Source organism: Felis catus, chromosome D4 (genome assembly GCF_018350175.1).
Source record: "Felis catus isolate Fca126 chromosome D4, F.catus_Fca126_mat1.0, whole genome shotgun sequence".
NCBI classification, from domain to species: Eukaryota; Metazoa; Chordata; class Mammalia; order Carnivora; family Felidae; genus Felis; species Felis catus.
The window spans coordinates 94,030,885-94,052,203 of record NC_058380.1 but is presented as its reverse complement, the minus strand read 5'-3'; the positions used below and the strand labels follow the sequence as shown (position 1 = coordinate 94,052,203).

Below are 21,319 nucleotides of genomic sequence, written 5' to 3'. Positions count from 1 at the left end.
CCTGCCTCCCAGGAGCCCTGGGAGCTTCATGGCCTCCCGTCCTCGTCCTCGAACTGCCGCGGCTCAGTCCATCCATGCCCCTCCCCCTCGACGTCCCACGGACCCAACCTGTGAAGTGTCACCCGTGGTGGTGTTTCCACATGGGTCTGTCCGGCCCTGACCTCCACCCTGAGATCCATACTTGTAAACATCTCACCACCCACTCAGCACCCGAACGTGACACCTTTCACCTTAATTTTAAGATCACCTAACAGCTCAAAATTGGCGTGTCTAAACCAGAGACGCGATCTTCCCCGCGTCTGCCTGCCCCGTTATTCTCCACCTGGCCCTGCTGACCCTGTGACTCTCCTGGACACCCTGAGACACTGTCCTCTGCGTGTCTGCCGTCCAGCCACGTTCCTTCCTACCTCAGGGCCTTTGCACCTGCTGTGCCCCTGGCTGGAGTACCTCCCCGCATGTTCTTAAGGCTCACTCCCTCACTGCATGAGCTCTCAGTTGGAGGGTCCCATCCTTGGGGGTCTGCCCTGACTCCCTCTCTGCGCCCTCTTTGTCCCCGACCCTGCGTGTTTGCTGCGTAACATCCAGCGTATTCATCGGCTCGTCAGAAACTACATTCTTTCTTTACTCACAAGTTGTTTGTCTCCATCCCTAGAATGGAAGTTCCGTTAAAGCAGTAGATTTTTGTGCGCTGCTCATGACTAGATTCCAAGCGGACTTGTTGAATTAATAACAAAGAAAGGAGCTGGTGTTGTGGTGACAGGCAGGATGCCCAGGATGGCCCGGAACGTGCTGCTCCCTCGGGCTCGAGTCCCTCGGCTCCCGGACCAGACCGGGTCCAGAGAGCCCACGTGGGGCCTGGCACAGAGCTGCAAACTTCTCCCTTTACTGACCGAAGACACTCAGACAGACAAAACCCACCAGCCATCCGTTATCACCATGATTTCGGGGCCAAAGGACCCCTTAACGTCTGGAGAGTGGAAGCCACGTGAACTCAGAAGACGTGGAGGGTCCGTCCCACTTCCCGCTCTTGTTTGACCCTGATGGCAGGCGCTGTCACCCCCACCCGCGTGGGGACAGGGCTTGTGCCCAGCCTCCGAGAGGCGCGGGGGGCCGGGGCTGGCAGCGGGGTCCCGCGTGTGCCACGTCCTCACGACTTCCCGCGGCTGTGCGCGTGCGCTCACCGGGACTTTTTGGCGGCTGGGCGCGTCCCCGGGAGAGCTGGAACCCGAGCCTGGAGCCCCCCACCCCCGCCCCGACTTTCCTGGTCTCGTCGCCCACGAGCACATTGTGATTGGCATTCGGGGCCCTGAAATGCTCTCCAGGGGCGAAAGCCGGCCTGGCAAACAAATGCTGACTCTCCTCTTTCTTTCGCCTTCTTTCCACGCAGCCCGAACGCTCCCCACCAGCCCTCTCTGCGAAGCCTGCTGGCCTAGTTGTGTAGCAGGGATAAATTGGCCCCGTTGGTCTCCAAGCAGGGCAGAGATCCTTGGAGCGCCTGGGTGTCCGTGGGCCCTGGGCCTCTGGCGTGCTCGCCGCGGCGGCCCAGCCAAGTCGTCGGGCTCCGGGGAGGCATCGGACCCTCCCTGGGCCCTGGCCCGGTGTCCTTTCCACCACAAACCAGCCCAACCACTTGGGCCGACCTGCGGCCAAGTAGGCCGTAGCTCCACGGGGCCTCCCTTGCAGGGAGCGGCCTGGGCCAACGGGGCGAAGCGTGGGGTCCCCGGTGACCAGCAGCCACCGGGCAGAAGCCAGCTCTGGGAGGGCCTGGAAGTCTGGGGAGCAGTGGAGCCGGCCTGCAGAGGGAGGATGAGTCTCGGAGTGTTGGAGTGGAGAAGCCAGGCAAGCAACACTGTGCCTCAGGCGGAGAATGGGACGGTGGGAGAGGCTGGAGGACGGCTGGGTGAGGGCACGGGGCCCCAGGGACAGCGCCAATGGTCACGGCTCCTGGTTGCAGGGCGTTTCCCGAGCCAGGCTCTGTATCTACTGGGTGACCCATCTTATCTCACAGAAAACATACTAGGGCCTTGTGGCGTAGGCACCCGTTTTACAGATGAGGAAACTGAGGCTCGGAGAGGTGATGCCACCTGCTGCTGGCTGTTAGCGGAGTGTGGGCTCCAGGGTGTAACTCAGGAGGGGGGCTGCGTCAGAGGTGACCACAGAGGTGCCTGGGGGGACCAGGGGGTCCTTGCAGGGTGCCGGTGACTCTAGGCTGGGGGACAGGGTGCCATTCTTAGCGCCTGGAGTGGGAAGAAGGCGCTGGTGAGGACAGGCCCTCCCTGCCTCCCTCCTCCTTCCCTGCCTCCCTCCTCCTTGTGGGGCCGGGGGGGGGCCTCACTCCAGCCCAGCCCTCCTGCCCCTCACTGGCTTCACAGCCTGAGTCCACCTGGCCGGGAGTGAGGGTGGGCAAGTGGCCAGCCCAGAGGAGGATCGGCGTCACTGCCCCACGAGCAGCAGCAGTGACCCCCAGCCTCCCTCCCCTCCGGGTCCTGAGACGGCCAGGTTGTCCCCCCTCCCCCGGCAAGGGGAAGGCATGGCTGATATTTGCTGCTGGCTCGTGGCGGGAATCGTCCAGGGCGACTCGCTGTGAGCTAAGCAAGCAGCCGGTGGGTGCCACCAAAACCTTGTGTTAATCCAATGGGTGGAGGCAGCCGTGTCCCATCTGCGCTCCGTGTGGGGACTGATTGGAAACCCCGCGGGGCTCTGAACGCGGGCCATGCTGGGACGCGGGGGGCCCTGGGCTCGCGCCGTGGGGTGGCTGCGGGCCGCATTCACGGCAGGAGCGGGTCTGCAGGGGGGCTCTCTATGCTCCCGTGGCCCTCGACACCTGCCGTGGGTCCTGGCACCAGGGAGAAGTGCCGGGTTCCAACGCCAGCCCTGCCTCGTGCAGGCCAAGCGAGTTCACCTGCTGGAGCCCGGTTTTCCTCACCCGGGAGCAGGTGCCGTCTGGCTCAGAGGTGCCACGAGGCTCTTACAGGCCACGTGGGGGGTGCAGACGGCCCAGCGGGCTCAGCCGGGCCCGGGAGCGCTCAGTAAGTGGTGTCTCCCCCGCCCCCACCTTGACCTTCCTTCCTGCCTCGGGCCCCTGGGGACCTGTGGGCACCGGGTCGCCGCTCTCCTGTGGGCCACAGACTCCCGTGACTCCAACGTTCCAGACTGAGTCAGCATTTCCGAGCCCCTGCCCTGCGCAGTCTCTCCCATGCGCCAGGAGCGAGGAGGAGACACGGTTCCGGGGGCGCCGTCTTGGGGGGAGGGTTGGCCCGTCCAAGGCCTCTTGGGGAAGTAACTGCACGTGCTGGGGACGGGGCTCTGGAGGCTACGCAGGGAGGTGGGATGTGCGCGGTGGTTGGCCAGGAAGGCTCCCGTGAGGCCACGTTAGGAAAACGGAACCAGTACTCCGTGGCTTTCTAAAAAGGCGTGGGAAGTTACAGGACGACAAGGCAGTGGAAGGCGGGTTGACCGTTCAGGGCACAGATTCTGGAACTCGTTGTCTGGGTTTGCATCCTGGACCCCCACCCCCACCCCCACCTGGGAGCTGTGTGAGCCCGGGCAAGTCATCTTATCTCTCTGTACCTCCGTGCTCTGGCTTGAAAAATGGGGGTCATGCTGATCCCTGCCGTCTGGGGTTGCTGCGAATTTTCGAGCGTGGACAGACACGGGGCCCTTCGCGTGTGCCGGCCTCGGGGGAGGGCCCTGTCCCTGTTGGCCATCAGCACTGGGAGTTTGTTTTCTCTCTGACCTCAGAGCAGGGCTGATGTCCCCGAGGAAGCCACTCGGAGAGAGGGGCCGACCTGGAGTTCTGAGGGGGTTATGAGCGGCGAGAAGGGCCCTTCTGAGCCTGCTTGGAGCAGCTGAGGCTAATGAGGGCAGGCTCCTTCTCGAACCCCAGGAGAGGCCAAGGAGGCGAGAGAAGAGAACAAAGAGGCAGCAAGAGAGGGTCAAGGCCAAGGCTTCCAGGAAACTTCCTGCAGGCAGCTGGCCTGGTTACCAGTGGGCTAGCCCTGGACTGCAGTGGGGGAAGGAGGAGCCCCAACAGAGAGGCTCAGTCTCGGGGGGACTGCCCGGGGAAGCCAGCCAGCATCATGGGTCCGGCTGGGGGCATCCAGTCTGAAGCCCCTCGCCGACCCAAGTTCAGGGCCTTGTTCTCTGCTCTGCCCAGCGACGATGTCTGCACCTCTGGGGAGGGGAGGGAGGTGCAGGAGGACTCCCCCTACCCCAGCCCAGCCAGAAAGAGTGGTCCACTTGCAGTGGACCCTCCCCAGCTCCCCAATTCCATCCGCACGGGCAGGGCAGAGCGGGCCGACGGTGGTGGCCGGGGGGCCCTGCCCAGTTCAGGGCGGGGCTGGGAACCCCTACTCCGATACTCTGGGGTCAGCCTGGGGCTTGTAAGGGGGTGGCCGGCCGCCTGGTGGACCTTCCTGCCAGGCCCCTGGAGGGGAAGGAGGGCCAGGAGCCCCTGGCCTTGATTTTGGCACTTAAATTCCCTGTGGGCCTGGAGTTGGCTGCAGAGAGCCAGGTGCCCACCTGGCTGGTGTGCTGTCAGCCCAGAGGACTGGCAAGGGTTTGGGGGTGGGCGGTGGGGGGCAGGGCCCTGGCCGCGGAGGGCAGCCTGGGTCTGGCCTCTCGAAAAAAGCTGGGAGAAACAGCCCAGGGTGTGCATGGGGGCCACTGGACCCAGCCAGGGCACCCCGGCGGCTTGCCCTCCCCTTGCTGCATGACCTTGGGCAGTCAGTTCTGTCTCCCCATCTGAAAATGGGGTGAATGGTAGCCCAGGGTCCCAGGGGGCTCTGGGGGCAGTGGGGACACACTCAGTAGGTGCTCCATGGAAGCTGTCAGTTCTCGCTGGGAGAGTGGGAGGGGCCAAGCTGTTTGCAACGGGGAAACTGAGGCTGGCGAGTGGGTGGTGAGCCCAGCCTGGACGGAGGGTCCTTTTGTCCCGGCGTGGGAGCAACAAACGCACGGCGGCCCCTCCCCCTGTGTCTGCCCCGCCCCCCCCCTCCCGCTGCGCCCCATCCCGGCCTCTCCCCAGCTCACAGGTTAGACCCAGCATTACGCGAGGTGGGGCTCTCTTTGTGTCTTCAGGGGTCCCCAACCCCCATGAGGGGCCGGTGTGGACAGATGGACTGAGGGCAGCTGCACAGAGCCCTCCCCCTTCCTGCCCCCCACCAAGCCATAGCCATTCCCCAAGTCCTGATTTTTCATTAAAACAGCAGCGGGCTCCCAGCCGCCCAAGGTCACGATGGGGCTGTGAGGGGAGCTGAATATGGGCCATTACGCGGGCCTCTAATGTCCCTGCGGCCGCGGCTGGCGCGATCAAGCACCGGGGACACTCCAATTTCCGTCTGTCCCGCGGCGATCGTATCAGTGCCTGAGTGATCTCCTTGCTGGCGGGCGGCGGGGACGCAAGGGGGCAGCGAGCCCGGCCACCCAGCAGCCCTCCCTCGGGAACCAAAGGACGCACCTTGTGGCTGGCTGGGCGGAGAAACGGCAGCACGGGTCTCCCTTGTCCCCCTCGGCCGTGCTGAGTTGGAGCCTGGTATGTCTGGGCCGGCCGGGTGAGGGCAGGCACAGCCCCTGGGTGCCACCCACACGGGGAGGGTGCACAGAGAGGGTAGAGCCCACGCCCAGCCACCCCCGGACCCCAGGTTTGAAAAAGGCCCGTGACTCTGGGTGGGAGGCAGCAGTCGGCAGCGACACTGACCTGCTGAGTGCATGGGTGTTCGGGTGGGGGAGGGGGTCTGGTGACCCGGGGTCCCTGAGCCTCGCGGCTCCCCAGCAATTCTCGTGATTGCCCAGATGTCCGCACACAGCCACCCGTGTGGAAGGGGCTCAGTTCCAGAGCTGGTGGCTGGGAAGCCTGTTCTGGGCTGAGAAACTATTTTCTGGAACTTGGCTAATCGAAAACTGGAAACAGCCCAGCTGTCCTTCGACTGGGAGGCAGATAAACGGCCCAGGCCCGTGCCTGCGAGGGGTGGCGCTCGGCGATTCAAAGGCTGCGGCCCCGTGGGTGAGCCTCGCGGGCAACGTGCCGGCTCCAAGACCGCACGCCGCCTGTTCCACCGCCGTGGCCGGACCACGGCCACGCAAAGCGCAGCGGATGCTGCCGGTGGCCGGGGGGCGGGGGGCGAGCTGGACGCACAGGGGAGTTGGGGGTGTCGGGACGCACGGCGGTTACGCGACCACGTGCGTGTGTAAGACTCTCAGAACCGAACGCGGAGAAGGGTGAGCTTTGCCGCGTGTCCATTATACGAGAATAAAACAGCAAAAAGGATTCTTTTCCTTTGCTGCAGACACAGTCGGCAGCCTGGGACGGGTCTGGGCCAGACGCCCCGCTCGGAAACCCTGTCCCTCTGTCCCTCTCTGGGCTCTCAGGTGGCTCTCTGCCCCCCCCCCCCCTGCCCCGGCCCAGCCTCCTGGCCTCCCTGGCCTGTTGGGGACTTTCCCCAAACACCAAAAGCAAACCCGCCCCCAAAAGATGCCGGTGTGGGGGACGGGGGTGGAGGTCGGAGCTGGCATCTCACAGCTACTCAGCCCCCCGGGCCCGCTTTCCCATTCCAGTCAGATGGCTGGAAGCTGACGGGCTAATGAAGCATCGGGGCCCCTTCCAAGGTGGGGGCTTCCCATTTGCCCTTCCATAGCAGTAACTGAGATTATAGGGAGGCTCCCGGTAGGGGTCTGTCCCCTATTTCCCGCCGGCATCCGCCTCCCTGCCCCCCCAGCTCCAGAGCCACATGCAGGGCTGGTGGTCTCCCCAACCCCTGCCCCCCGAGCCCCCCACTCCCTGGCCACCGACAGCCCCCTGCGGGAATCGCACGCCGATGGGAATAGCGACTGCGGATGGCTCTCCCTCCCTCCCTCCGTCTGCAGAAGTCACGAACCTTTGCCTCGGCCCCTGTAGCACGTGGCTGCTCTCACGGTCGCCTGTGTCTGCAGTGTCGCATCGTGCTCTTGGCCCCCTGTAACCGCGCTACGTATGTCCCCCCACAGGGCAGGGGAGCCCCCACCGGCCCCCCTCGAGGATTGGGAGTCTCACCTCCTTGTGGGCCCCGGAGGGGGGGCTCTTTTGGTGGAGACACACGTTTGATGAGCACCTACTGCGTGCCAGCCCCGTGTGGAGGGTCCGGGCTGTGCGGTGCCGAGGCCACCAGACAGACAGACTGCCGTGCAGCCGGGAGGGCGTGAATCACAGTGACAGCAACTGCTTTCCAGTGTCCGTGTGCCCGGCTCTGGGTGCTTCCGGAACGTTCTCATTTTATAGATGCAGAAGCAGAGGCCAGGAGAGCCCGGGGCCACCTGCCCGGGTTGGGAGGGCACTCGGAGCGTCCCAACTGTGGCTGCACAGGAGAGCATCCCTTCTGACCCCTGCCCTCGCTCCTGCCCTCACCCCTCCCCAGACCAGGTGTAGGAGCATCCTGCATTTTGTAACGTTCCCAGGCGATTTGCTGCGCAGCCTGGATCCCTGGACGGACCCCTCCGCACCCCCTTGACTGTCCTGAAATGAAAATCACGGGAAATAAAACTCACTTCGCGTAGGATCTCGAAAAAAGTCAATATAACGTTCTGAGTGTAATATAAAGGGTGTATTACCATGGTTAAAGGGGAATCATTGATACTCAGGTACTGTGTCTTTCGATGTGTGAGCGCCCGCCCCATCTCCAGCAGGAAGCCTGGCCCCGGTGGCACGGATCCGCAGTCCCGGCCGCAGCTGGAGGTGCCCGGGAGACTGTGGGCGGCCGTTGCCGCGTCTGTGACGTGACTTCCCCAAACGGTGACGTTCCCAACAGAGCAAAGCCTCTTACCCTCAGGTAGGTGCTTTCCTGGGAAGTCCAGCGGTTCGTGAACACGCACCCGAGACTCTCGCGGATTGTGAGGCTCCAGTTTGGGTAAATCGCAAACAGCCTTTCACGTCCCAGGACGTCAGTGGGACATCCAGAGCTGGGGTGAGACTCAGGCAGTGCTGTTGGCGTGGGTCTACACGACGAGGGGTCCCCTTACTGCTCACGGAGCCACATCGTGCTCGTCGTGAGGACCCCGGGAGCACTTCCTGACTCCAAAACACCCCGTTGGAGCCGAGGCCACCAAGCTGTTTTTTTTCTTTTCTTTTCTTTTCTTTTCTTTTCTTTTCTTTTCTTTTCTTTTCTTTTCTTTTCTTTTCTTTTCTTTTCTTTTCTTTTTTTTTTTTTCTTTTTTTCCTTTCCTTTCCTTTCCTTTCCTTTTTTTAACGTTTATTTATTATTGAGAGACACAGAGAGACAGAGCATGATCAGGGGAGGGGCAGAGGCAGAGGGAGACACAGAATCCGAAGCGGGCTCCAGGCTCCGAGCTGTCAGCGCAGAGCCCGACGCGGGGCTCGAACCCACGGACCCTGAGATCATGACCTAAGCCGAAGGCAGATGCTTAACGGACGGAGCCCCCCAGGCGCCCCTGAAGCCACTGAACTTTTAACCATCACGATGTAGTCTGGGAAACAAGGAGCCTGAACAGAGGGCGCCTTCACCTGCTGGGGGCCTGGGGACTCACCCGCGTGACCGGCGGAGTTTCCAGAGGCACAGAGAGTGGGCAGGGCGACACCAGCAGGACAGAGCACAGGCGACTCGAGGCTGGGGCTGGGGTGTGGAAAGCCAGGCTCTCGATCTGGGCTCCAGGGAGCCCCACAATCAAGAGAAATCACGCTTTAATGGAATATTCTTAGAAGTTATAATTAATTTAAAATACCCACAGTGAACAAAACACCCCAAACACCCAATAAAAAAAAAAAATAAATAAAATAAAAGAGGGTCAGAACTGCTGTGCTTCCCTTTCGCCTCAGCGAGGCAGGCTGCTCAGGGCTGTCTCCTTGGCAGAGGGGGTCATCCGCTCGCGGTGGCCCTACGGCACGTGGCCCCGTCATGTTCAGAGCATTCCAGACCCTTCGTGGCCACACCGCCGAGTACCCGTCAAGGTGGGGCCTAACTTTGCTGCCTTGTTGGGTCCCTGTCTGACAGACTCAGAGCCCCGTGGCCTGGCACGGGAGGCGGGAGGCCAGGGTGATGGCCCCCTGGGTGCCACACTCCTCTGAGAGCTACCGGGGCACTCAGGGGCTCTTGGGCCCCCGTGGGCATCTGTGAGGTCCATCGGGGCGGTGTCACTTCACCCGAAAGGCCGCGTGACTCCGGTGCTGGTGTGGAACCGGCCGTGCTGGCCTGCTCGGGGGGCTTTGCAGTCTCCTGGCCCCTTCAGGGGCGCACAGAGGCGGGAAGCCCGCTTGCTGGGTGCCCTGCAGGGCACAGGGGTCAAGTGTCCTTGGCCAGCTGGCCACACCAGGCCAGTGAAATCGTCCCCGGGCCTGGGTGTGAAATGTTTAGAACCCGCCTCAGGAGGCTCAGCCGGGATTGAGAGCCAGTGGACCTGTGAGTCTCGGGGGGTAAGTTGCTCTAGTGCCTTCTGCTGTCAGGCTGCCCCCGACCCTTCCCGGGTCAGGGGTGGGAGCAGGGGGCGGGGACAGGCAGCGTGGTGAGGCCTAGCAGCTTGTACTATATACGTCTTCCTTTGGAAACGCCTTCACCACCTTGTTCTTTCGGGAAGCAGTGATTCCTGATGAGCCAGGTCATACGCCGCTGTGCGACCCGGGGTGAGCCCGTGCCGGGGGGGGGGCCTCACCTTGCGCAGGGGCTCCCCAGCTGCGCGTGTTCTCCGCGTCCCGGGGCGGACCCCAGGCGGGCGCCCCATCTCGCAGAACCGGAGGCTGAGGGACAGAGGAGCAAAGTCAGCCACCCGGAGCCCCTCGCGGGTCGTGTGTGCGCGGGTCCCGGGCACCTGCCCCCCGCCGGGCCGTGACCCTCTCTGTCTGGAGGGCTGAGACCTTTCTGTGCCCTCTCGACGTCGTCCCCCGGAGCCCTAGAGGGCAGCTTCTCGGAGGCGCAGCCTGCTCAATCTGTCTGGCTGGCACTGCCTCACAGCTGTTATTACATTTCGTGCCGAGTGGCTCGGATTTACTGGGTTATTGGCTCATTTTTCATGCTGCATCTGTAGCAACGAGACTTGGAAATGAAAAGGGTGTGACGCCACCCCGTGATGGGAGAGGGTTGAGCCCGGGGGCCGGGGAGCCCAGAAAGGGCTCTGGATGGGTGGCGGGGCCGGGAGAGCGCTGCCTTCGACTCTGGGCGGAGACCAGCGTGGCCCCGTGGCCCCCCGTCTTCCCAGCTGCCAAGTGAGAGGGTCAGACCCGCCTTGAGAGTTTTACGGCGCATAGTAGGTATTCAGTAAGTGTGGTTATGATTATGGCTATGATATGTTGTAACCGTAACGTATATTTTATGAGTCATAAAATAATAGCGCTGTTTTATTTGGGGGACCTCCCCGAAAACATAAATACGAGAAGGAACCATGAAACGGCTGGCTTGAGACTAGCTTCCTCTCTGATATTCAATTATCTTCCCCTTCCCTCTCTCCCTTCGTCTGCAATGTGATTATTTTGGCTCCCACAATGCACTCTGCCAAGACATCGGAGTCTCTCCTGAGAGCAAAGGGGCCCTGTAAGGAGCCGCTCTCTGTGGGGGTGGGGGTGCGAGCGAGACCTCTTAAAAAGACCCTTTCGTTCTTAAGATCCACGGGCCGGCGGAGTGCTGGGAGAGGCTGGCCCGCCGTCTCCGTGCCGCTGTCTCCATCTTATGGACGGGAAAGACTGAGTGACCGGCCCAAGGTCACAATGCAATTCAGCAGCAGGGCTAGGATTCGAGCTCAGGTGTCCGGATCGGAAAGTGTTCTCCGTTTCAATACTCGGGCATCGTCTGGCAAATATTCACCTGCCTCCGAGGCTCAGTGCTCGGGCGAGCCTGCAGGGACCACGTCAGGCCCCACGGAGGCCACGGCAGAAAAGACAGGTGGATGAAACCACAGATCACATGACTTAAATGCGGCCAAGGGCTTCGAGGAAAGGCCACAGGGGGCTGCTTGGGTGGCGGGGGCCGGGCCTTCTGTGCGCGGGGTCAGGACGGCCTGGAGGAGGCCACCCAGATGGGGCAGATGCATAGGGACAGGTGCCTGCTCTGGACAGATGGGGCGGCAAAGGCCGGGGGGCTGGAGGGGGCGCCCGGGAGTGTTGTGCAGCGTCCTGTGCTGTTTCAGCCGTTCGCAAGGTTTCCACGTAGGCTTGTGATGTGGATCTCGCCCTCTGCCTCAGCTGCAGATGGGATCTGGGTGCCGGGACCAGCGCGAGGCTCCCGCGACGGGCCGCCCGCCCACTTGCCGCAGCCAGACCCTCCTCAGGGGCACAGGTGTCCCAGGTGGATGACGGCTGCTGGTCAGAGAAAGCACCGAGCCCACCCCAAGAAAAGTCGGGGCGCCTGGGGGGCTCAGTCGGTGAAGCTTCCGACTTCCGCTCAGGTCATGACCTCACGGTTCACGGGTTCGAGCCCCGCGTCGGGCTCTGTGCTGACAGCTCGGAGCCCGGAGCCTCCTTCGGATTCCGTGTCTCCCTCTCCCTCTGCCTCTCCCCTGCTCGTGCTCTGCCTCTGTCTTTCAAAAATGAATAAACATTAAAACAATTAAAAAAAAAATGAGGAGAGCCAAGCGCTCTGAGAAACCAGTCCCCGGGTCACGTGGGAGTCTCGTGAGAAGGAGGGCGGTCCCGTGCACTTTTCCCTAACGCCTGCCTGCGTTCCCGGGGTTGCCAGGCCCCCGAGGGCCCTGACGAAAGTGAGGCTTTGCAGATTCCTTGGCAGGTATGTTTCTTGCTGGTCCAGCGAGGTTTCACGTACTGGGTGGCTGCTGCAGCCTGTCCAGGGCAGACCTCGGGCCTGAGCCCAGCCTCCCCTCATCCCCGAATCCCAGCAGGCAGTGGGGGCCCGTCCCGCCGAAACGAACCCGGCTGGACACCCGCTTTGTTCTTCGGCGTCCGAGGTCTGTGTGACGGTGTGGACTCACCGTGCATAAGTGCTTCCACGTGGCAGGAGACAAAGGTCCTGTGGCCTCATTCTATCCTTTCCGCCGCTGGGCAAAAGCCAGGAGGGTGTCCAGGGAGCGGTGGCTCAGTGAGAGAGCCCAGGACCCACCTCACAGGTGGCCACGTGTGGCCGGGGCCTTCTCCGTGGCTGCTGTGGGGGGCAGGCCCTCTCTCGGGGCAGCCAGCCTTACGCCAAGGGTCTGGCTGCCTCCGAGGAGGGCTCTCCCGGGCAGGAATTAGGAACGGGAAATCTGGGGGGATCCAGAGAAGGCAGGAGAGGGGTGTGGCGGGGAGGTGGGGAGAGAGGCAGGCTCCCTGGGGCGTCCCGGGAGGGCGAGGGCTCTGCTCTGACCCCTGTGGGTTCTCCAGCGGAGCACGTGCTCTGATCCGCAGGTCTGACCCCAGGCTCTTTGCAAAGCCGCCCTCCCGTAAGTGAGCTCCGATGGGACGCAGCCCTTCCCACGGCCCCCAGGACACAGCCAGGCCATCGCGCTTCGAGGAGCAGCCAGCCTGCGCCCTCAACCCTGCCCCGTCCCGCCCCGCTGACCGGTTGCCCTGCCCCGAGTTTCCGGGGTCAGATCCCTGCACAGGCTGGAGAGGTAAAGGAGGCACGGGGTCCGGGGCCTGTCCCCGGTGAGTGTTGCATATGTCCCGTTGTCGGTACGAATTTCCTCCCTTCAAGGAATTTTGTTTTATTGAGATGGAATTCACACGCGATGGACGGAACGAGTTTAAAGTGCGCAGTCCAGCGGCATTTAGCGCGGTCACGGTGCGGCACAGCTAAGCACCTCTTTACCCGGTTCCGAAACCTCTTCATCCACCCCAGGAGGAGCCCCGGCCCCGAGCCCGAGCCCCAGCCGCCGCCAACCTGCCTCTTGCCTCTGCGTAAAAGGGACCCGACACCACGCGACCTTTCCCGTCTGCCTTCGCTCACGCGACAGGACGCGTCGGGGGCTCCCCGTGCTGTGGCATACGCCTTTTCCCGCTTCTTCTCTTGGGGGCCGTGCGGGTGGAGCCAGGATTCTGGACGCGGCTCCTGCGTCTTGCCCGCCCCCGGGCTCCCCGTCCCGTCTCCGCCTCCTCCATGAAGCCTTCAAAGGGCGGCCCCTCTGGCCCGTCTGCCCGGGTGAGGACCTCAGCCTCGGCCTCTGAGCGTGAGCACCTCCCAGGCAGTGAGCTCATGTTGCCCTTCTCCGTGGGTCCTCCGGGCGGTGTGCACAGTGGGCACTTTATAAGTGGCCAGGTTGTGACTCTCGACGGGCCCCTCCCGGTTGCGGCCGACCCCAGGACGTGGCTGCGGCCCGGGGCAGACCAGGACCAGCGGTCACCGGAGGGGCCCCGATGCCTCGCAGCGGTGGGCCAGGCGGCTTATTCAACCTCAACCTCTTTCTGACTTCAAGGAAAACCACGTGCTTGGAAACTGAGATGTTGCCGGGAGAGCCCGAATGTCTTCCCTCTCTTCTGGAGAAACAGATGATTATTTTCCTTTCCTTTCCGTCTCCCCCCACCGCCCCATAGCCGAGCAGATGTTAACTCTCCAATAAATGGAAGGGAAAGAAAGAAAAAAAGACGAGAGACATTTAGCAAACTATAGCTGTGCAGGCCAGAGTTATCACTCTGATTTCAACTGGGACTATAAAATTTTATGAGCTATTAAATTGTCCTAAAGCTCCTTTAACATACAAACTCGAGTGTCTGAGATTACCCATTAAGAAAAAGTGGGTTACATCGGGAGAACTTTTACTATTTCCACTCGATTGTGTTCAATCAATAAAACTTCTAACTAGCCGTGCTGCTTTGGGCAGATTACGTGGGTCCTGCAGTGGACTGGCCGGCCGGTGGCCCGGACCCGCCCCGAGCGTGGCCACAGCTGGACGGCAGGGCTCCCGGCCCAGGAGGGTCACTCGAACCTTCCTGAAGGTGCTGCTTCCTGCCTGGGGTTGCACGACGGCCAGGCGGATTGCGCTGGAGGTGGGGCCCAGAGCCCAGCACGTGGCACGGAGGCGCCCGCCAAGAAGGCCGCCGGGATCCCAATGACAGCGCCTTGGTGTGGACACGGGGCTCTGAGACCTCCTGAGCGGGACGAGGACCCCACACCAGGCGGCCTGGAGCGGGGTGTGGGGGTGTGGGGGGTGCTGGTTGTCTCGGGAGGCGGGGCAGAGGGAGGACCCTGCTAAGGAGGACGGTGCTGGCCTGCCGTGTGCCGGGCACGTGTCACACGTGTGTCCCCCGAGCTAGCTCTCCAGGTGGGTGAGTCACCCCTCCCTTTCGGGAGGCGAGCCTGAGGCTCTCAGAGGATGTCCGGGCTCCTGACTGGTGAGCCACATGCTTGACCCCTGGACGCCAGGCCAGGCGTGTCCCTGGGGTGGGGGGCTGAGCCCCGGGGTGGTGGGCATCTCACCAGGGGGATGGATGCAGAAGAGGGTCCCCTAGCCGGTGGAGGTACTCTCCCGCGGGGTAGCTCCCTGACCCGGAAGACTGTGGGAAGGCAGCCGCTGCTCCGTGGACAGTCCTCCCGAATCCTCCCGGGACCCCAGCTTGGAAAGGGGAGAGACGCCCGGGGAGGCACAGGCCACAGGGGGGTCCATCTGACCTCGGGCCGCACCAGGGCCTGTCTCCCCGTACCTGGTTCGCTGCTGGCCCAGGAACAAGAAGTAAAATCCGCGGCTCCGGGTGTGGTCCTGGCTGATCCCTTCTCCTCTGGCCTCGGCGTCCTCACCCGCAGAATGGGGTGACGGCACCCGCTTCATGGTGGGGTGCAGGGAGGAGACGGCATCACAGCCGCCTGCACGTGAAAGGGCTGCACCGAAAAGAAATTAGGTTCTGCGGGAAAAAAAAGGAGAGATTTGGGGAACGACGGTGAATGGCGGTCAGCCTTGCCTCTTCTCCTGGGAGGAGAAAGCAGGGGGGCGGCTGAAGGTGGCCTGGCAGCCCGTGTGTGACAGGAAGGGTGAGGCCAGGCCGCCTAGGTGGGCCCCCGTGAGCCCAGGGGCAGGGCGAAGTGCCCTCCTGCTGGTGAGCTGTCTGCTGCGGGGAAGGTCGGGTTGCCCCTCGGGGGCTGGGCCCGTGGGCAGGCTGTCTGTCAGGCCTCACTGCCTTCCCGGCTTCCCAGGTGACAGCCAGGACTGTTCCGGGAGGGGAAGGGTCGGCCCTGAGCCACTGTTGCCCCCGAGGCCCCATTTCTGCCCCGTCACGTCCGGTCCATGGACAACGGGGTGTGGGGGCCCAGGGACACCTATCCTCCCTGCCCGGCAGCCGTGTCCCCAAACCTCAGGCGCTCAGGGCAGCCGGGAGGCAGGGAGGCTGGGAGGGCTGACCCCGGAATCCAAACCCGTTGCAACAGACCCGTTGGGCAATTCCTGTGGGGCCGTGCTCTGCCCGGAGCTTGGTTTCCTCATCCCGGGGTCTGGATCAGAGCAGACGCGGTTCCCTGGCTCCCTATCACTGTTTACGCGGCCGGCTCTGATCTCCTGAGCCTCTGGGGCCTGTGTCGGCAATGCTCCGACCCGCGGGTCAGGGACACATTCCTTCCAGGCCTGTGGCCCCGGCCGCCCTGGTGCCTCTGGGCTCGGAGAGGGCTCGGGTCAGAGGCTTCCTGGGGCGGCCCAGGCGGGACAGGGCCGTGTCAGTTTGGATGTCGGGGGGTTGGGGGGGGGGTTGTTCCGGGGCTCGTGTCAGAGTGTGGGACAGGATGTGAAAGTCAGGCCTGCTGTGGAGGAGCATGCTCTGACAGATGCCAATTAGCCTGGAATTTGGAGGCCTGTGGCCTCCCCGCCTGCCTGGCGACCGGGGCCATGGATCCACCCCCCACCAGGCCGCTCCCGTGGGACCCTTTCTCCGATTCCTGGAGTCTCATGACCGGGGGACCCTTCTGGGGGTCAGAGGGCTCTCCGCCTCCTGCTCTCGGCTGGGTCCGGTGCAGGCCAGACCCCTGGGATCCTGACCCAGCCCTGCCACTGGCTGGGGGAGAGGCTGGTCAAGTCACTATCCCACTGTGGGCCTTGAGAAGGGAGGGGAGCCGTCAGAACTGCAAAGCGGACTGTGAATTAGGCAGCACCCCACCTTGGAGCCCAGGGTCTTTCTCTGCTCTGGAACCCCACCCCTTTGGCTAAAGGCTGACTTCTTTGTCAATAGTGATGCATCTCCAGGGCAAAGTCACTCGACAGCCCACTTTGCAGCCATTCCCACTCTAGTCTGAGTTAGCTCTTCAGCCAGCCTGTGCGCAGAGCCGGGAGGGAGGGGACGGGGTGCAGGCCATTTGTGGCGAGGGGAGCGGGGCAGGCTGGGAGGTGCCTCTGGGGAAGCTGCACATCCTGAGGGTTCCTGGGAAGAGGGCCCCGGGGGGAGGAGGTATGGCCTCAGGCTGGGGGACTGCACGGGGGAAGGGAGGCTGGCACAGGGCGATGGAGCCCGTGCATGGCGACAGCTTTCCCTGTGGGGGGCTGGGCAGCCGAGGAGGGCTGTTCGGCAAGCGTGTGATGGGCTGGCACCCACGTTTTTGGGACGCTGATGCTGACAGTGAGCGCGTGGTGGACGGCTGGTGGCAGAGATGGGGGGGGGGGGCTCCGAGCTCTTAAATATCCACTAAACCCCATTGAGAAACACCTGGCAGAGGAGGCTGAGGATGGGGGGACCCGGGACCCTCACGGCCTGTTGGAGAGCTCACCAAGCCTTCGGCTGACGTGGCAGCCTGACTTGGTGGCCCTGTCGCATGCATGGGGCTCCCCCCAGACCTCAAGGCCCCTGTCTCCCTGATGATGAACCTCAGGGCTTGGTGGAGGCGTGGGGGAGGGGGGAGGCCGCTCCGGGGCTCCTGGAAGCTGCTCCTGGAACACCAGCTCTGTGACATGACATGTTAGCAGTGTCCCTGGGGAAAGGGCACTGGGGTACAGAGGTCCCGGGAGCCCGGGTGCAGGTCAAAGGGCATCTCTAGGCGGGAGGTGGAGCCTCTAACCAGACCTGCCCGCCACCCAGCACCCCTGTTGCTCCAGACCACGGCCCCCTCCTCTCGGCGCTCCCTGAAGTCCCGGGGGTAGGGAAGCCTGTTTCTGCTTTCCAGAAGACTCTCAGCTTTGTTTCCGCTTTCCCTGGCGGGCTGGGCGCCCCCTCTGCATCTTTGAGATGCCCCTGGGTCCCCAGAGGGCCATCCTGTGCCTCTCTCGTCTCCTCTTCCTGCTTGGACCGCTTCTCTCTCTCTGCATGGCGGCTCCCTGGGGCCTTGCTTGGAGAATTTCCTCAGGGATCCACACGCGCCTGTTCGTTTCCACAGGCCCGGGAGCCCCCACCTGCCCGCACGGGTCCAGCCCCGGCTGGCCCTGCTCCCCACAAGGCGAGGGCCGTGTTGGGGACATCAAGGCGTGCAGGCTTAAGGGGACCCCTCAGGGCTCCGCCGGCCGGGAAGGGCGGCCCCACCCACGGGAGCAGCCTAGAGGACACCGGGCACCGGGGGAAGTCCTCCCCGTGGCCCGTGTCCTTCCGTCTGAGGCGGGACTGGTGTCGCCCGGAGCCCGGAGCCCGGCACGGGGCCTGGGGCTGCTTCCCCGTCCACCTGCTGCCCTGACCCCGGCGAGAAGGGACCTGTTCCAGCAACCTCTCCTCCTTTCCCGATGGGGAAGGGGGCCGTGGAGGGGCCGAGGGGCTCAGGGTCACCGGCCGGTGGCCGCTGTGGCCTGCCCCCTCCCCCACCCCAAATCTTCCTAGTCCCCATCGTTCCACCCCCTGCCTCCTCCCACTGCACCCTCTGCTGAATTTTCCCACCCTGGCTTCCTCCTGCACGCAGGCAGGGAGGGGCGGCTCTGTCCTCCTGCCCAGCCCCCTCCCCCCGACAGGGTGGCACGCTGTGTTCTCCTGTGGCACGCTCACTTGCTCTCTGGCCTCACCCACCTGCCCCCTCCCTGCCCCTCGGAGCTGGGGGGCCCCTGTTCCTCCCTCCCTCCCTTCTCCCCTCCCCAAGGTGGGGTTTGGCAGCCAGGGGTTGGTGACCCAGCCATTTAGCCCTTAGGAACAGGAGCAGGCCCTGGGTCCAAGGTCTGTCGCTCTACCTACCGTGTGCCCCCGGGCGTGCTGGCTGGACCGGCGTCGTCTCCCCCAGGGCGGTCTGGGGGCCCGGTTCCCAGATGACGAGGAGGGGAGGCGGTGCAGGGGGGACCCAGCCCGGGGTCTGCCGCCTCCAGGGCAGGGCCAGCAGGTGCTATGTGGACACTGGGGCCCAGGGAGGGGACACCCAGCCTGACCCCCGGGAGGGGGCACCCAGACTGCGGCAGGAACACTGCCGCGGCCAAGAGGTCGGTCCCCTGTGCGTCAGTCTTGGCGGCTGGGCCCGGTCGCCCCTCCTGGCCTCTTTCCTCCCTGCCGGGACATGCTTGGTGCCTTTGTTGCTTTCCTGGGGCTGGGGGAGGACACCTCGGGCATCAGCAGACCTGTCAGACACCGGAGGGTGTCCCGAACACATGTCCCGCGGCCCACGGTCAGCGCAAGCCCGAAGACCCGGGGGGCAGTTCGGGGCACGTTCCCCGTCCCTCCCGTGGTGTCGCTGCCTCGCGCCTCACCGGGCCGGGATGCTGGAACAGAAACCACGGTGTCTCCCTCACTCCCTGGGCACTTTAGAAAGTGGACTCATTTGGCCTGTGGTTTCTGAGTGGTTTTGGCCCACAGGTACCCAGAGGCTCAGCCCTGCCGGGGAGTGCCACCCTCCCCCCGCCCCCAGCCGCTGGGAGCCCGAGGGGTGGACCGGCTGGCGGCCCCGGCATTGGCTGGCAGCCGTCACCCCTCACGCCCCCGCAGCCCCTCCCTGCCACCCGTTTCCTAAATGGGCCTCCTGGCGGGGAAGCCTCGTGAAGCAGCCAGGCTCGCAGGGAGCTCCTCTGCCCGCCCGGAGCCGCCCCCCGGGTTTGGGCAGGAATTCAGGGAATTGGCCGTTCCTGCCCCGCTTGGCTCGCCAGCAAAACAGAGGACAGAGCGGGCTCCCGGGCAGGAGCCCCGGGGCCTCGACGCATGGAGAGGTGCAAGCTGTGTGTGTGCCCCATCCTCGCTCTGTGGGCAGGTCCGGGGGTGCCGGCCTGGCCTCTCGGGCAGGGAGGGGCGCAGCTCTGGGGCCAGGCAAATAGGGGGCACCCGTGACCTTAGAAGGACGTTCCCCTGGGTTTCAGTGTTCTCCTGCTTCACAGGGTTCATTTCACTTACTCATCAGGCATTAACTGAGCACCTACTGTGTGCCTGTCACTATTCTGGCTGCCCCTGCCTGCAGGCCTCATGCCTTATCTTCCCCCCACCCCCCAGGCCAGGCTGATGGCCCGAGGCCACACGTGTGTCTCTCGCACAGCGTGGCACCTCTCGCCCGGCCAGGCCCCGGTCTGTGCGTGTCCCTCCAGCAGGGTGAGCCGGCCTGAGTACGGTGCCGTCCCTCCAGCACCCGGCCCTGAGTCGGGCACACGGCCAGGTCTGGCGGCGTGGGGGGGCAGATTACAGGGGGAGGTGACTCTGGCCCCTCCGCCGGGCGAGGCCGAGGGCCCTGACCCAGTCACCGAGCAGGGCCCGGACGCGGCCGCACGCCTCCCGCCTGCGATGCAGAGGTGGGCGGTGGTGGCCGTCAGCGCGGCCTGTCGGGCGGACCTCACATCTGCCCATTTTACAGACCAGGCAAGTGGCCACTTGCCTCAGGTCGACAGAGCCGGGAGCGGCTGAGCTGGCTCGAGAGCCCGGCCTTTGCCGGGAAGGCCAGGCTTTGGCGTCCGGACCACGCAAGGGCCCGCCTCTCCCCGCGCCTGGGGCGGCCCCGCGGGGGCTCCTGTGCCCTCGGCACGATTACTGCGCACAGCACTCCTGGATGGGCCCCAGGCTCGCCTGCCCGCCCCGCTCGCCTTGGCCGCCAGCCCCTGCAGACGCCCTGCCTCCAGACGCGGGGTCGCCTCGTTCCACGGGCCCTTAATTAGCTCCCCGGGGAGCGGGGCTCCCTGCTCCCGTCCAAGGGCGGTGCTAACCCGGGTCTCCTCCCGCTGGGTTCCCAGGAAGTGCTGGGATGAGCCGGGAGCCGTGCGTACCCACACGCGTGGCAAGCGACACGCACAGACACGGCACCCCCACGCCCCGGGCGCCCGCCCCGGGGCTCCCACCTGCCGGCTCACATACACAACCCACCTCTGCACGCTCAGGCCGCGGTGGGGAGCCCGGGCGCACCCGTGGTGGCCTCTGAGGTGACCCAGAGGGAGCCGGGGCCGGGGGCAGCCCGGATGCCCTCCCACACGCACTCCTCCCGCAGCTGGGCCTCCTTTTGCCAGGCTTGTGTGTTTTTCAGTCCTTTGTATCGGCAGAGGCTTTCAAAGCACTTCAGGCTTGTTTACTGAGCTGAGCAAGAACATTTTGTCTCCTCTGCAAGCCAGCCTTCCAGAAGGATCAGGAACGTGCCCGTCTCTTCTCTGGCCGGCCGTGCGCTGTGCCAGCAGCAGCCCCCAGCTCCTTAAAGGGACAGCTGGGTGCGCCCCAGAGCAGGACACGTGGGGCTGGACGCAGTCTAGGCAGCCGCACTGTCCCGGGGCAAGCACAGGGCCCACCGTGCAGGGGAGGCGTGGGAGGGTCCTGGTCTGTAGGGTGGGTGGGCCCCCTAGGGACCAGTTCCCCAGCACCCCCCACGCCCCCCAAAGCCCCAGCCGTTGCTGATTTGGAGCATGACCTCGGTCTTGGTCTTCCCAGATGGCCTCTTCCCGGACCCCCTTCCCTGCCCGGTGCCTCCCTCCGGCCCTACTAGGTTCCAGCCCCCACAGCGACTGCCCTTTGATGTCCAGCAGGGCTCCTGAGTGACCCCCCACGGAACCTTCCCCTTCACCCCTTCTCACTCTGGGACCTGTACCCGGGCCTCACTGCTTCCTGAGCTCGAGGCCCCTTTGGACATCAGCCTTGTTGGCACATGGCTTTAGGCAAAAGAAGACAGAGTCACCTCTCTCCTCCGAGGTCTGAGGAGGCTTGCCAGGGACACACGCGTTTCAAAGAAGACAGACAGATGAAAAGCAAAGCCAACTCCAGGGGGCATGGTTGGGTGGCGAAGCAAGCACAGGGACCACGTGGTCGTCCTGAGTGCCGCGGTGAGCTTCCTGGCGGACAGGGCAAAAAGGGGAATATGACCAAAGAGAGGCTCTTTCTGTTCAAGAGAGAAGCCTTTTATGACATCATTTGGAGGATCCTTCATCCACGCCTGGAGGGGCAGGTGGGGTGGAGAAGGTGCAGCCTGTATTCCTTCTGGGGCTCTCGCTTCTTGGGCTCCCTCCAGTCTCTTCCTACCTTACTCTGCTTGCCGTGGTCACAGGGGACCTTGACCTTCCCCCAGCGTGTCCAGGCCCCAGCAGAGGGCAGAGGCTCTGGCCAGGGGGCCTCAGGCCCGAGGTCACGGGGGGGCTTTGGGCTCAA

General features: G+C 64.2%; 2 long non-coding RNA genes across 2 annotated transcripts; one reads left to right on the top strand and one right to left on the bottom strand.

Annotated features, from left to right (window-relative positions):
* The first annotated feature begins 1,786 nt into the window (after window positions 1-1,786).
* On the top strand, window positions 1,787-13,708 carry LOC109494041. The gene is made up of 3 exons (XR_006588761.1): window positions 1,787-1,900; window positions 7,657-7,802; window positions 12,314-13,708. It is a non-coding gene; the product is annotated as an uncharacterized LOC109494041 (long non-coding RNA).
* LOC109494040 lies at window positions 12,588-20,516 on the bottom strand. The gene is made up of 2 exons (XR_006588760.1): window positions 20,057-20,516; window positions 12,588-14,743 (listed from the first exon to the last, which is right to left on the bottom strand). It is a non-coding gene; the product is annotated as an uncharacterized LOC109494040 (long non-coding RNA).
* Window positions 20,517-21,319: the final 803 nt, after the last annotated feature.